The sequence below is a fragment of the Euprymna scolopes genome, chromosome 46 (genome assembly GCF_053919585.1).
Source record: "Euprymna scolopes isolate OS-2025 chromosome 46, ASM5391958v1, whole genome shotgun sequence".
NCBI lineage: Eukaryota > Metazoa > Mollusca > Cephalopoda > Sepiida > Sepiolidae > Euprymna > Euprymna scolopes.
The window spans coordinates 152,401,527-152,418,542 of NC_136527.1; the positions used below are offsets into that span (position 1 = coordinate 152,401,527).

At 39.0% G+C, this 17,016-nt stretch overlaps 1 pseudogene; it reads left to right on the forward strand.

Moving 5' to 3' along the window:
- Positions 1-16,361: 16,361 nt before the first annotated feature.
- Positions 16,362-16,527, forward strand: LOC145271827 (U2 spliceosomal RNA; annotated as a pseudogene).
- Positions 16,528-17,016: the final 489 nt, after the last annotated feature.

The following is a 17,016-nucleotide window of genomic DNA, read 5'->3' on the forward strand; positions in this document are numbered from 1 at the left end:
TATCCCGGTAATGAGAGAAACAAAGTAAATAAGGTTTGAAAATAATATTTATTAAAGGAAAAGGCTAGAATCGAACCCAGTATTCAAGAGTTGAAAAAAATATATATTACTATTTAGATACGATCTTCGAAATGCAGAGCATATTGTCATCATTGTGTCAGGTCAAATATCAGATGGTGTAAATTAAGCAATGTCTTTGTTTTGCCAAAAACGTGTTGTAAATTCATGTGAGAAAACATTGATATAATTGAGCACGCTTCTCGCGTCACAAAGAAAGTTAGAAACAATATATCGAGTTAAGAGGGGTTCAAATCAAAGGATATTTCAATCAAAGTTAAGTTCGGAACAGTCATAGGAGGAGAGTTTTCTAAGTCCCTTTTGGAAGCGAAAGAAGGGGTGACAAGACAATGTAATTCTTTATACATGAGTAATCACTTATCAAGGCCAGAGAGGACTCGAGGATAAAGGTTAAGAGTTTACAGTATTCAGTTGGACAATATAGTAATCGTTAGTAACGGAAATTCGGTAAATTTGTTAACTTAAGTAGAACGGCTCGTCAAGAACTTGTTTAGGTTGGACTTGAAGACAACCATATCGTAGTCAGCTGGAAAGCAGGAAAATGGAAGACAGTACCACAGGCGTGCAGTTCTAAGAAAGAAGTGTTGTTCGTGTAATCTACATTTAGGTTTAGGCACAGTGTGGGGGAATTATTGATAGTGTTTTCAGCTAGACGAGTGTTTCTTGTGAAGGTTTGGCGATGAGGGAACCATAGATTAAACACCTTCCATGAAAATAACGATACATCAGAGACAAAATCGCAACATCTCTTCTGTGAGATACAGGTTGCAGGGAAGAGAAAAGGACATCTCTTACGCGTCTACGAAGTCTATTTTGAACTCTATCAAGGCAGGACAATTCCACAGGCGTGCAGTTCTAAGAAAGAAGCTTTGATCATGGAATCTATGTTTAGGTTTAGGTACAGATAAAGAGTGGGGAAAATTATTGATAATGTTTTCAGCTAGTCTAGTGTTTCTTGTGAAAGTTTGGCGAGGGGGGACCATAGATTGAAGCTCAGTTGAACACTTTCTATGAAAATAACGATAAAGCAGAGACAAACTCGCAACATCTCTTCTGTGAGACAGAGGTTGCAGCGAAGAGAAAAGGACATCTCCCACCAGGTCACGAAGTCTATTCTGAACCCTATCAAGGCAGGATAAGTCCTTTCTAGCAGCTCCTGCCCAGATGTGGCGACAGTATTCCATCCTTGGACGTATCTGGCTCTTATATAGATAGAGAATTGCATCAGCGGTGAGATATCTACTAGCTCGTTAGAAGGATCCGACCATTTTTCCAGCGGCCTTGGCAACAGATTTGATGTACGTGTTCCATTTAAGATCAGGAGTAAAGGTCAAACCCAGAAGCTTCAATACATAAGTCCTCTCCAAGACGCAAGCCATTCATTTCAATTGATGCCAAATGGGGATCAGAAAGTTGATGATGTAAAGATAGAAGCTTGTTTTTATATGCATTAAAAGTAACCAACCACTCTTTTCCCCATTATATCACGTGCTCAAGATCAGAGGAGAGAGAATTGGAGAGAATTTGGTCGTTTATGGTCTTAGATATGCTACCATATATGGTAGTGTTATCAGCATAAAGCTCTACGAATTATGTAAAGCTGTGATTTGGAAGATCATTAATGTAGATCAGAAAAAGAGTTTGGCCCAGGATGGACTCCTGAGGGACTCTAGCATTAATACTGTGAGCTTCTGATTTTTGCCCATTAACTACTACTCTTATGAACTTATCAGAGAGAAATGATTTAATAATTGAGAAGACATTTCCAGCTATACCATAACTGGAGATTTTGTGAAGTAAACCTTTATGTCATACCCTATCAAAGGCCTTTGATATGTCAAGAGCAATTGGTTGCCTCCGTCGAGAGATTCACTAATCCTGTAAGCACATCTGCTGTAGATCTAGCAGAACGGAAACCATATTGCATGTCACTAAGAAGGTTATTTTTGTTGCGATGGTTGATTACTTCTCTATTTAACACAGATTCCAGCAACTTACTCATGACGCACAGGAGACTTATTTGCCTATACTGAGAGGAGAATGAACGATCACCTGAATTCTTAAATACAGGACATACTGGTGAGATTTTCCAGGGTGATGGGAAGCAATTCTTCTTAAGACAGCGTTTAAACAGTTTTGTAAGTATGGGCGCTAGTTCTGGTTGAAGTTTTTTAATCGAATACCTGATCCTCATCTCGTCCAACCGTAAGAGTAAATATCATCATTTTATAAGTTTTGTCTTTGTTTGTCATCCACCAGAAATGTAATGTGATTTAGTCTATCATCTTGGTAAATGAACATATGTAACACTTCCAAAGTTTTAACGGTCTCACCCCTTCTTCAACTGTCTGTCCCCCACCATCAATAATGAAGTGACTAACAAGAACTGTCCATTTCACATTCGCATAAATCCCCTAAGAATGATTAGGATTGTCATCACAGTGTATTTTCCTCTATTGTCGTTATTCATCCTCGTTTTATATTATCGTTATGTGTCGTCCTACACGATATTCATATCATGAACCGGTGTGTCAACGTGATTATGCCCTATTATATTAATCTAAATTATTTATTAATAATCATTTTTATGTTAGTTAATCAAGTGTTCATAAAACCAATAATCGTTTCTTGCAGTTGTATTTTCTATTTTAAGTATATTTTAAGCATAAAATTGTTGATTTTATTATCTCGTAAGATTTAAACTTTCCAAACGATTAAAACATACTTCTTATTCGTATCAGATTGACATTTTTATTTTCTATGAAATAATTGCAGAATTATTGATAAGAAGTTGATCATTGTTACTAGGACCTTATTAACTAAGATCTGATTTCACAGTGAAAAAATAACAAACTGTTTAATTCTATTTGAAAAGTTTTAATATATTTTACATACGATCACATTAGAATCTTTTCATTGGACTGTTGTCACTAAGACTTGTTAGCTTAGCTATAATTACACAGTGGAAATTTTAATTCAGAAAATTTAAATACGATAACGTTAGAAATACTTGCAAACATTTTTCATTATTTTTCACCCTGGATTTACGAGATGGATTTTGGCAGGTAAAATTGCATGAACAAGCAGTCGCTTGACAACATTTACTACACCATTTGATCGGTCTTGGTGGAAAGTATTATCATTTGGGATTGTTCCAGCTCCGGAGATATTTAAAAAGGCCCTCTTTAACAATGTATCTGATTTAGAAGGGGTGATTATCAAAGCAGATGATCTTCTGGTGATTGGGAAGGGTAAAACAATGGAAGAATCAACAGTTGACCATGGGATAAAACTCAGGAAACTGTGGCAGAGTTATCGTGATCGTGGGATGCGATTAAATGCTGGCAAATTGAAGCTACGGCGAACATATATATCTTTCCTATGTCACATGATTACCAGTAAGGTTTTACTTTCTGATCCTGGGAAGGTAAATGTCATAAATGAGATGCCATGCCCTACAGATGTTTAAGGACTGCGACGATTGGTTGGATTCGTGAATTACCTGGCAAGATTTTTGCCACACATACCATCATTCGTAGGCATTTTTGCTGACGACACTACCATCTATGGTAGCACATCTAAGACAGTAAACGACCAAGTTCTCTCCAATTCTCTCTCCTCTGATCTTGATCACGTTGTACAATGGGGAAAGGAGTGGCTGGTTACTTTTAATGCATCTAAAACCAAGCTTCTATCTTTACATCATCAACGTTCTGATCCCCATCTGGCATCAATTAAAATGAATGGCTCTCGTCTTGGAGAGGCCTCAAGTTTTGACAGGCTTCTGGGCTTGACCTTTACTCCTGATCTTAAATGGAATACGTACATAAAATCTGTTGCCAAGGCCGCTGGAAAAATGGTCGGATCCTTCTATCGATCCAGTAGATATCTCACTGTTGATGCAATTCTCTATCTATATAAGAGCCAGATACGTCCAAGGACGGAATACTGTTGCCACATATGGGCAGGAGCTGCTAGAAAAGACTTTTCCTGCCTTGATAGGGTTCAAAATAGACTTCGTGGCCTGGTGGAAGATGTCCTTTTCTCTTCGCTGCAACCTCTATCTCACAGAAGAGATGTTGCGAGTTTGTCTCTGCTTTATCGTTATTTTCATGGAAAATGTTCAACTGAGCTTCAATCTATGGTCCCCCTCGCCAAACTTTCACAAGAAACACTAGACTAGCTGAAAACATTATCAATAATTTTCCCCACTCTTTATCTGTACCTAAACCTAAACATAGATTCCATGATCAAAGCTTCTTTCTTAGAACTGCACGCCTGTGGAATTGTCTTCCGTTTTCCTGCTTTCCAGCTGTCTATAATATGGTTGTCTTCAAGTCCAACGTGAACAAGTTTCTGATGAGCCGTTCCACTTAAGTTAACAAATTTACCGAACTTCCATTACTATCGATTACTATATTGTCCTTTTGACTACTCTACACTCTTTAACCCTTATCCTTGAGTGGCCTATCGGCCTTGATAAGTGGTGACGCCTATGTAAAAAAAAACATACCTGAGGTGATGGACCCAATTCGAAATATTGTGAAGGAATATGTGCCATGGACGTCATTCCAAATTCATGAAGAGGCTTTTGGTAAAATTATAAAGTTAATGAGTCAGGCACCAGTGCTGAGATAGTATGACCCCAACAAAATTTTGATCATTTAATGTGATGCGAGTGAGAAGGGTACGGGGGCTGCACTTCTGCAAGAACATCAACTCCTAGCCTATATAAGTCGTGCGCTGAGCGACACAGAAACCCAATATGTACAAATTGAAAACGAGCTGCTAGTAGTTATCTATGCTAGTGAAAGGTTTCTTCAGTATACTTTTAGTCGACGGATAACAGTACTGAGCGATCATAGGCCATTAGAAACGATCATGAAAGAAGAATTGGGAAAATGCCCAAAACGACTGCAAAACATGCTGATGCGACTACAGGCTTATGATGCTACCGTTCAGTACCATCCGGGTAAAATGTTCCTTGCAGAAACACTATCAAGAGCATACATCCAGGGAGTGAACAGCGAATATATGGACAATGAAGATGATTTCAAGGAAGCTGAATATATTCCTGTAACAGAGAGAAGGGTGCTTGAACTTCGCTCAGCCACAAAGGAAGACAGAAGCATGCAGCAGTTGTAGTAAGTAATTATCGAAGAATGGCCAGAAGACAAAATGCATCTTGACCAAGAGGTGAGACCATTCTTTAGCATGCACCATGAAATGACGGTACAAGATGGGTTAATTTTCAAAGGAAACCGGGTAGTGGTTCCGATGACCCAGCGGGCTGTGCTAATAGAAAAGCTGCATTCAACACACGTAGGAATAAAAGGATGTTGCAGAGGGGAAAGAGAGTGCTTATATTGGCCAAACATGAACAGTGAGATCATAGACTCTTTCGAAATGCCCCACATGAAGAAAATACTAATTAGTTAATCCAGTCGAACCACTAATGGTACATGAAGTTCCTGACAGACTCTGAGCGAAGGGGAAGTGGACCTTTTTAAGTTTGCAGATAGAGACTATCCATGTACTTTGGATTATATGAGCAATTTCTGCGAAATTAATCATCTTCAAAATACAGAAGCAAAAACAGTAATAATCAAACTTCAGCACCATTTTTCACGACATGGAATGTCAGATCAGTGGTAACTGATAATGGGATTCAGTTTAGTAACCAGAGATGTTCTATGTTTGCAAAAAAGTGGTGTTTCATACATACACTTGTCAGTCCATACAAAAGCAAGGCGAATGACAAAGTGGAATCTGCGGTAAAGATGGCAAATAACCTTTTCCGGAAAGTGATGGAAGATAAGGCGGTTCCATACCTAGCAATGTTGGATCACAGAAATACACTAGCTAAAGGTCTCTAATCATCAGCCCAGTAGCTGATGTCAAGAAGAACAAAAACAGTTCTCCCAACTAGAGAGGAGTTACTCAAACCAGAAGTGCCCCAAAATTTTTTAAAGTTTGTTTAGCGAGACAGCAGGAAACAAGAACAGTCCTTTAACCAAATAGTAAAACCACTTCAACCGTTACACCATGGAGATGTAGTAGGTGCGTCAGAAACTGACCTTAAGAACGCGTGAAAAATATTGAATAATTAGACCTCCTATCTTTCCAAGCTAATAACTACTTGAAAAATGTGACTCAAAACCTGTTTTTTTTTTTCAATTAAAGGAGCAAAGACCAAAATTTTAAAAAAATAACAGGTTTAATACCAAATTATGAAATATATTTTTAATCGGTTTTCTTTAAAATAGATTTGAAGAATATCAACGAAATTTTACTTGTGTCGATTATAAAAAAATCGATATAAATTCCAAAAAATCACTTACCCATAATAATTACTAATCATTGTGTAGTTCCATTCTCCACTGTAAAGAATTTATCAATATTCATATTTTAAATTCCATTTGTTTTTTTTAATAAAAGAACTTTTAAATGCCTATTTGAAAAAGGCGCCATTAACGTAAGCATTTTACGTTCTTATCAAAAACCGGAAGTATTTTTTTTTATGGTTTTGAACTACGGGTGGACAGAAAGAAGTAAAAACCACACGTTCGTGTTAGTCATCTAATCTTGTCCGTAAAGAAATATGCGTTCCCATAGTTTAAAAATAGTCTGAGAATATTTTATCTTCAATTTGTGATAAAAATTCAAATTGACCTTGAAAATATTGTAAAAATTGAACCAATAGAAAATTTTTTATGGATTTTTAAAGTTTAAAAATTGAAAAATATTTGACTCGTAAAATTCAATTGATTTCATTACATAACAAATGGCTGTCTGAAGGCTCGCAGACACTTTGTAAACACTGTTTTTTTTTTAAATAAAAAATAATATTTCTATTATTTAAAAAAAAAAAAACTTTAATAGTTTATTTTGGAAGTATATTCCATAAAGAAAATAAACAACCCACTTAAAAAAAAAATTATATATATTTTTTTAAATATTTTATTCGCAGTTTTGTGTTAAAGGTGTAAAAAATTTCCAAAAATTCTGATACACCTATAGCATGTAGAAGGGATGAAAGCACACATAAAGGGTCAGAAAGTGGTAAAAGGCAATCGGATGACGGAGATGATGATTGATTCATATGAAGTGAAGAGCGAGGTATACAGGAATAATGGTCACAGTACAGAAGAGACATATAACACAGATTAACCTCATGAACGTGAAATAAAAGAAAGACGAAATCCGACACAACGCCCAATAATAATAAGCACAAGACAAACCAAGCCTGAAAAGAGTGCGGACAACACGGTCGGGAAGAATAGTAAGAGATACTGTGAGATTTTAGGATTTCACAAAAGAAAGTGAAAAGGGCAGAATAATCCTTGTTATGCGAAGGGTAGTCAGACCAATGAATACGTAGGTCACTTCTCTTTTTATATATATGTTTTAGTTTAATTCTTATCAATTTTTTTATTGTCTTTGAGAAGAGGGAGAATGTTGCATGAGGAACTATTCAGGGTGTTCACCGTTTGGAGTTAAGCCCCTTGGGACGATTTATGTTTACAGAGTAGAATAAAGACGCACACATATCGGCCGTTGTGTTGTGTTTAATCCGTTGGCATCCTAAGAAATGACACAAGCTTCATGTATTTTGTATATTTTAATGAAATACAAAGAATAGGTTTACTAAAGAAATTAAATAGGAAAGAGAAATTTTATAAAGCATGGAGTATTGACAAGTTTTAATCTAAACTTGTCAGTAAAACATTTTGAACATTTAACTAATTAACAGATATTTTTACACGAGGAACGAAATAATGATGACACCGTGTTATTACGATGACCTTTAAATTCAGTTGATTTTCTCTTTAAATAATTTCACGTTTAAATCGTGTTTTTCATCTTCTACTTTTTGATTCTTTTATATTTTCATATATTTCATTTCCTAATGAATTGGACACACGAAACAAAAGTTGTATGAATTTACTAAAGAAATCATAACAAGGAAAAAAATTCTGTTTTGAACACAACGAAAAAAACAAAAAGCAAATTCATCCCGCCTTTTTTTTTTCGTATTGAATTCATGGAATAAAAGGTGAGTATTTAGTATTTAATACATTTTTAAATTAATCTTAAACATTAAAATAAGTTTACTTTTTTATTGTAATCCTATGAAAATATTGATTCTGTCTTGCTTTAGGATTTAGTACATTTTTAGGGTTTGTATTACTGTACACAACTTTTTCGGGTATTATTATACAAACACCGTGACAGCGTTAGGGTTAGGGTTAGGGGTTAGGGTTAGGGGTAGGGTTAATTCGCTGTCACGGTGTTTGTATAGTTTTACCCTTTTTCGAATCTATGTGTACAGTAATACAAACCCCATTTTTAAATTAATCTGAAACATTAAAATAAGTTTACTTTTTTATTGTAATCCTATGAAAATATTGATTCTGTCATGCTTTATAACAAACGTGAATAAAATATATGAATTTCCGATTTGAAAAATCCCCTAAAAATATATTCTTCAATCTGTTGTTGTCAAAAATGTGTTTATTTTAGTAACACTTATGTGATTTTCTGTTAAAATAATAATGTTTACCATCAACACAATAATTTTTTTTTAATTGTCGTTAAAGAATTCCGTTTGAGTTTTTATGCTTTATCCAGTATTTTACATTTAAAAATAGAAATCACGATACGTGTGAATCTATGTTCCGTATTGAAACCATTATGCTATTATTTAAAAATCCTTTCTTAACATCGGGAGGGGATGGTTTTAACTTAAACACACTATTTAAAATATCGCGCGGTATGCACAGGCAACAATACATCACTTTCTTTTATAAAGTTGACATGAAATGAATACTCATTTATTGGCCATCACAAATTAACAGAAATTTAATGTAGAAAAACATTGTTGTAAAATATTTGCAACCGTAGTTTACTCCCACTAAGAATTTAAAATCTTTTTTTATTACGTTTCAAATGTCTCAAATTTTTTCTGCAAAAGGGAAATAAAACCGTAATAAATATTTCAGATTTTAGAGTAGGGTATCACTTTCCATTATGAATTTAATGTAAACTGAACACCGATTTAATTGCCAGACAATTGCCAACAAAACGTAATCATTCCCAGTTTCTAAATTTGTCATACGATGAGGAGGGGGCATCCGATTGATTTTTGCTTTCTGGCGTCTTTCTTTTTTGGGGGGAGAAAATAGTTTACATTTTTAAAACTATTCTTTACTTTCACAATTAAATATACAAAGGAGTGTCACTGTTGCATTTTATATGGGTGGAATTATACTAGTATTGTGGTTAATTTTCAATTTTTTGAGAGATTAATGGGATTCCCGAGGTAACTGTTGCATGTCAGCTATTTTTCTTCTTGTTCGAATGAAGACTCGGCACTAGTTTTTATTATTTATCTATTTATTTAAAAAAAAAACGCTTCAAAGCATAAACAAAATCTTATCCTGGTTGCTGGAAGAATCAATCACTTATCTGCCTTTAACAACATTTTAATGTATTTGTTCTTTGATCACGTTTATTTTGATTATTTAATTGTTAGGTAAAAATGCTAATTAACAAAGACACTTGGTCCATACTAAGAATGGTTTTCTAAATAATAACCTTATTATTAATTAAAAGAGGTTGTGTTCATTTGAAAGAGAACAAAAAAATAAAATGGGTTAGTAAAAACTGCCCCCATCCAAATCTATAATTAAAATTTAAGAATAATTGAACAACCCCCCATCTTGGATCATTTTGGTAAATTCAGTTGTAATTTTCATTTTATATATATATATATATATATATATATATATATATATATATATATATATATATATATATATATATATAAAATGAAAATTACAATTGAATATATATGCATATATATATATATATAAAATGAAAATTACAATTGAATATATATATATATATATATAAAATGAAAATTACAATTGAATATATATATATATATATATATATAAAATGAAAATTACAATTGAATATATATATATATATAAAATGAAAATTACAATTGAATATATATATATATATATATAAAATGAAAATTACAATTGAATATATATATATATATATAAAATGAAAATTACAATTGAATATATATATATATATAAAATGAAAATTACAATTGAATATATATATATATATATATATATATATATATATAAAATGAAAATTACAATTGATTATATATATATATATATATATATATATATATATATATATATATATATATATATATATATTCAAAATATGAGATTAGAAAGACAACCACATGCGTATCTGTATTTTTTAAATAAACAAAATATTTATTTAAAGTTTCAAATATTCGGCTTATAAAGCCTTCATCAGGAACATATATCTAAAGTAATGGCAGAAACACTAGAGGATGACCTCCAATCAGTAGTTCAGTCAGGGTTCAAAAGAGAGTCGCAAATCTGATAGCCCCTAAACTGGCATCTAAGCTTCAGCCTCTGTCCCATCGACGAAACGTTGCATCTCTCTGCCTGTTCTACAAGTATTTTAATAGTGAATGCTCTGATAAACTGCAAGCACTTGAACACCCTCGACAGACCCGACAAGCTGCAAAATCCCACCCCCACACTGTAGAAATCCCTAGATGTAAAAGATCTTTCTACTCCGGTAGTTTCTTCCCCAGAACCGCTAGACTCTGGAATTCCATTCCAGGTCACTGCTTCCCCAACTGTACTGACATGCAGAAGTTCAAGTGCAACGTGTCGTTTGGCAGAGTTTGTTGGTCGAAGTAGAGAGTGTGTATTGTCAGTCCAGTGGGTAGCGCCGGAATTCGAAATATGAGATTAAAAAGACAACCGCGTGCGTATCAGTATTTTTTTAAATAAACAAAATATTTATTTAATGTTTCAAATTTTCGGCTTATAAAGCCTTCATCAGGAATTTTCTTTTTAAACAATACAATAGATTTTTTTTTCCTCACGTGCCATGGTGTCGTTTGGCAGAGTTTGTTGGTCAAAGTAGAGAGTGTGTATTGTCAGATACGCACGCTGTCGTCTTTCTAATCTCATATTTTGAATTCCGTTCTCCCGTGCTTCTAAAAAGTGGATTACTACTAAACTACCGATTCGCGCTTAGACAGCGCTACCCACTGGACTGACAGTACACACTCTCTACTTCGACCAACAAACTCTGTGGAACGACACCATGGCATGTAAGAAAAATATATATATATATATATATTGTATTGTTTAAAAAGAAAATTCCTGATGAAGGCTTTATAAGCCGAAAATTTGAAACTTTAAATAAATATTTTGTTTATTTAAAAAAATACAGATACGCACGCAGTTGTCTTTCTAATCTGATATTTCGAATTCCGTTTCCCAGTGCTTCTAAAAAGTGGATTACTACTAAACTACCCATTCACGCTTAGACAGCACTACCCACTGGACTGACAGTACACACTCTCTACTCACAGCCCGTGACACCCCTAGTCTCCCAGACCTCTTCCAGCCACCAAGCACCTACTCCCCATGAGGGCAGCTCTCCAACGCCCGAAGGGAAAGATGATGCAGACGGAGTTGCCCATAGAACCCAAGCGCTTTTCAGGGACACTTTGGAATCGCTAAAGGCTCTCAGGGTGGAATATAAGGCACCACCGCCCAAAGCTCCCCAAAACACTCCGACACTACCGAAAGCCCCGAAAACCAACGCAACGACAATAAAGACCGATGGGCGAAATCCCATGACTCAATCTCCGGGCAAAAGGAAGGAAACGGACCAGAAGGTGGGCCAAAACCAGTCTACGACACCACAGGAGGACTGGCCAGAGTTAGCCCCAAACAAAAGGGCCAAGCAGCAGCAACAACAGAGCCACCAGCAGAAGGAAAAGGCAGCGGCAGCCGATCCCCTCCCAGTCCGTCAAACACCAAACAGGACGAGACTACGGCATGGGGCCCTCCGGAGCTGGAGCAGATGACACCCGATGATTATAGGGAACTCTTCAACTCCACTTACAAGGATGTCACGAAGGGAACAACCATCATACCCCTTCCGGGACAGATTGAAAAATTGGAGAAGAGAGTTCTCTCCCTGATCACCTCTGACCTCAAGACCAGGAGTTTAACGGGTGTCAACAAATCCTCATTGACTTGAACATTCCGGCAAGTTATATATGCAGAAGGTGTTTCGGCATGTGGGACATTCTGCTCCCCAGAGAGGAGGATGCAAAAAGACTGGCCAGGACTGAACACAGAAGCAGGAACATTCGGCTCCAGTCAGTATACCTCGGTGGGAGGAACACCACTGTCTCAGTACTGAATGTCCCGTGCTACATGACCGGAAAACAAGTCGGGGCCATACCGAGTCAGTACGGTGAGGTGGAAGCAGTCACCAAGCTCGCGGTCGACGCAACGTTTTGACTGGGGACTACAAAGTTCGGATGGTCCTGGGCAAGGACAGTTTTGACAACATTCAAGTCATGCTCAAGTTTGGAGACCAGACCATGACACTGATCGTGGAGGGGAGAAAACCTCACTGCTAGCACTGCCAGTTGAGGGGACACATGGCCAAGGACTGTCCTAAAACGCAAACAGTGAACCCCCCGGGAAAAGTCCCCACCAAATTACCCGCTAAAACCCCAGCAGAGGTACAAGCCACAGCCCCAGCCGCAGCCGCAGGCAATTCCAACCCGGCAGCAGAAACAGGTTGAGCAACGGTCACAAGGAAGGGCAGACCCAACAAAAATCTGCCCAAATCAATAACGACCAAAACCCAACCCAAAATCACCCCGATTGACACTCAAGCACCCTCTTCCTCAAACAAGAGGAAGCTCCAAGACTCTGAGGAAGAGATCGCGTTGGAGGGTCTAGAGACAGCCACAGACACAGAGGAGACAACATCAGAGGCAGCAGTCAGCAAGCGAACGACGAAGAGGAGGAAAAGCAGGAGATCCAAAGGAGACACCCTCACCCCCAAAGACAATATCCAACCAGCCGAGGCTGAGCCCCCCAAATCCCACCCCTCAAAACAGCCAGAGCAATGTCCCCCCTCCCTCCCCGAACCCCCAAGAACACTACCTCGCAATCCATCCCCAGAAAGTTTGAGTAACGACCCCAAAAAACAACCTCCCCTGCCAACATACACCCCAACACCCGATATCCCCTCCGCTACTCCCCCTGCACCCACTCCCCCTCCAGTCAAGGAAAAACACACCCCACCAATCTGCATGGAACGGACAAAGAGACTCCCCTTCCTTCCAGAAGGAAGGATATGTGAGACGGGCCCTCTGCAGAACTGAAAGGCCAGCAGAAGGTCTGTTATACGCAGCTAAAAAACTTTCTTTACGTCGGTGGCGATACTGTCACCGACCCAACCAAGTTCAAGGACGCTCCCTTGTTGACCAAATTTATTAGAGTCAACAAGGATTCCAGGACTGAGGCCCTCTGGGCATGGATAGATGCCGCGAAGGATGCAATCCCAAGCCAGCAGCTGGTGGACACGGAGCATCCTTCGCTAAACAATTTAGTTTTTAAATGCGAGGGCAGAGTTCCTGTATATATTCACCCCTCCTTCTACAGGGCTTTAAAACTAATTTTTCCCCTGGACGTGGGAGGTGTGGCCAAGAATGAAGTACCCTCTGCAGACTTACTGACCGGAAGCCTTGGACAGGCCTGCCACGTCCATACCCCCGAGGATTTCAGGCCCGTGTGTGACACTGAATTAAGTAGGTGACCATGACTTTAAACTTGGCTACTTATAATGTGAGGGGCCTCAGATGTCGAAGCAAGGCCGTGCGAGTGCTTAGAGATCTGGTGCCCCTAAAGGTTGATATTGCCGCTATACAGGAGACCCACGTTCCACAAGAGTGTGTCGTGGTGCTCCTGTAAGCTGAATCGTCGTTTTGCAGGGAGAGGTAGTACAGACAGACGGTAAAGGATGAGCGGAAAGACATATGTAGCACACGCCTCCGCCCGACCCTTCAAGGACAATTTCCTTCGAACCCAACTCTTAACAGAGGATTTGACCTTGACCTCTACTTCCGACAAGTTTTTCTTCAGCTGGAGACCCAGTCCGAACCACAAACCAAGGATCCGGACCGGGCCGTCGGTCCAACTAAAGATGCCCGGAAGCGAATTTACTCCAGTCAAGGCACCCAACTGTAGACCCACTGACTTACTGCGATTGAAGACGGCCCCCGTAACTTCTTCATATCGAGCGAACACCTCGGTGACCACTTGAATGTCCGTGGGGCAAGACACGAACACTGTGACGTCATCGGCCAACGCGGAAACTCTGGCTCGTGTGCCTCCAAAGAGAGCTATCCCGCGCAGGACTGGTGTAGTCGCCTCGTCCCTTAACTTGCGAAGGAGGGGTTCCAACGCCAGGACATACAAGAGAGGCGACAGCGGACATCCCTGTCGTACCGACCGGAATACGGCAAAAGACTCCAACAGCTTACCTTTGATCTGCACTGCTACCGTCGGCCTGTCATACAGTACAGAGATCCACTTGCGGAAGTCCGGATTAAATCCGGCGGCCTCCAGCACAGATCCCAGGAACCTATGGTTCACCCTATCGAAAGCCTTGGACTGATCCAAACTGATCAGCACAGCTTCAGCGTCGTCTTCTGTCCCCTCTATGATCGTGCGTATCAGATGAAGATTGTCCTGAATTGATCTCCCCTTCACACATAGCTCTGGTCTGCTTCGATCAAGTCAGTGATGACAGCCTGCATCCGATTCGCAAGAACCTTGGCCAAAATCTTTAACTCTGTGTTTAGCAGAATCAAAGGCCTGAAATCGTTTAAATCTTTCTCCTCACAATGCCGTTGACCTTTCCTCAGCAATGTGATCACTCCCTTGGTCACCTGGGATGGAGCCCTGAACAAACCAATGGTTGAACATATCCTTCAGAATAGGGACCAACATGGGCGACAGCCTCAAGTAGAATTCGTAGGGTAGGCCATCAAGCCCCGGGGACTTGTTGCAGCCGACCTGCTTCAACGCAGTAATGATCTCATGTTCCACGACAAGACTATCACAGCTAGCCGCTCAAGCCGCCATTAGGCGAGGCGAGTCGGCCAAATAGCTGCCAAACTCTTCGACCCTGAGTCTGGGTAGTTGGGTGAAGCGCTCCGATAGATACTTTCGAAACCCCTCGCAAATCACCCGCGTCGACACGAGGGCATGCCCTTCCAGGTCGTTTAGATTTCGAATGTACCCGTCCGAGCCGTGCTTTAGAGCAACCTTATGCTCAACAGCGTCTACATTAATAGCCTCGTTCGAGACTTTCATTAGCCTAGCCCTAACTATCTGGCACTCGTACCGCTCGCTAGCCAAGCGGCTGAGGTCTTGTTTAGCTAGTGCTATCTCTAGGGGGTCCCCACCCTCCAATGCCTGGGTCAGCCTATTCTCTGTACGCTTCTTGGCCTTAGCCTTATCTAGTGCGAGGCGTTGGCTGTACTTGACCGAGAAACGTCTAATCTTAGCCTTGAGGCTAACCCACCACTTACTCCCGGTAACCGCCCCCACTAATGCCCGTTGGATTATCTCTGTAACCTTCAACTGGTAGTCCTCCAGCTCCAACAAGGTGCTGTTGAACTTCCAGTATCCAGCCAGTATAGACCTAGGGCTCAAGTTCAGTTGGGCCATAACTAGTTTATGGTCCGAGTGTCCTAAAAAGTGGAACGTGGGGCAAGATAGGAAATCTACATCGCCTCTTCTAACTAACATCCGATCCAAGTAAGTACTTGGATAGGAAGGTGTATTAGGATGCCACGTCCACATCTCCCGCCCCGGGTGATCCAGGCGAAATCTGTCGACCAGGTCGCACGAAGCCATCAGGTCAGACAGACTGCTGTTACACCACGCCGACCCGCTAGTCCTCCCGACCTTATCTATCCTGGGATCAAGGATGGCATTCCAATCACCCATTAAGACTACCCTCTTCGGATCATCTACAAAGCCCTCCACCCGTCGAAAAAGGAAGCCCTCTCCACAGTGGGGTTTTCATTAGTTAGCTTTAGATTCCACAGAGTGAATGAGGTATTGTGGTAAATGTTGCCAGTCAAGAGTAAAGTCGCCACAGACTCCATTTTTACTTTAGTTACAAAGACCCTGCAACACTCCCCTCCCCAGATCTTTTCCGGCCTTGTGCCTAAATTTGTTTTGTCTTTTGGAGATTGTACTTTTTTAAATGTTTTAATTTTATATTGGAATGTTTTTAATTGTAATTTTTTCTTTAAACGAAATAAATTAAATATGAAGATCAAAGTGTAGTATCTGTTCTTACTACATGCTGTACTTATGTTTCTAACTTTTCCTTGGCCACATGGCTAAGATCAAAGTGTAGTATCTGTTCTTAATAGATGCTGTACTTACGTTTGTAACTTTACCTTGGCCACATGGCTAAGATTAAAGTGTAGTATATGCTGTACTTACATTTGTAACTTTTCCTTTGCAATGGAAGGAGAAACCCTTCCATGCTAAGGCATTTTTAGTCGCATGCAAGTCACTCCATCGGTCGGTCTATAACACATTTACATTTTATTTTTTTTAAGCAAGGGGTATGGAGTAAAATTTTTGTCCCCCGATTTATCAAAGAGGGACCAATGTTTTCAATGGGTCCGTAGTCTGGATGATTGACGGATAACCGTCCATTAGTTTTTCCTGAAATTTTTATTTACTGAAGTCATCTCAGCCCATTTTTCGGTCATTTTAGTTTATCTTTAAGAATTTCATGTCAATCCTACATTCACACATTCATTCATTTCACGAGAGCACATGACTAATGGCTATTGGCCTTGTTAAACTCAGCTCAACATATGACCTTAAACGACTTTATTTTATTATACTTACTGACCGATAGCAAATGCTGACCGATAGCAAAGTTTTGAGTCGAAGGCGAAGGGGGACTGCAAATCCATTTTAATTTTAAATGGATTGTTTTGCTTTATACAACTCTCTAAAT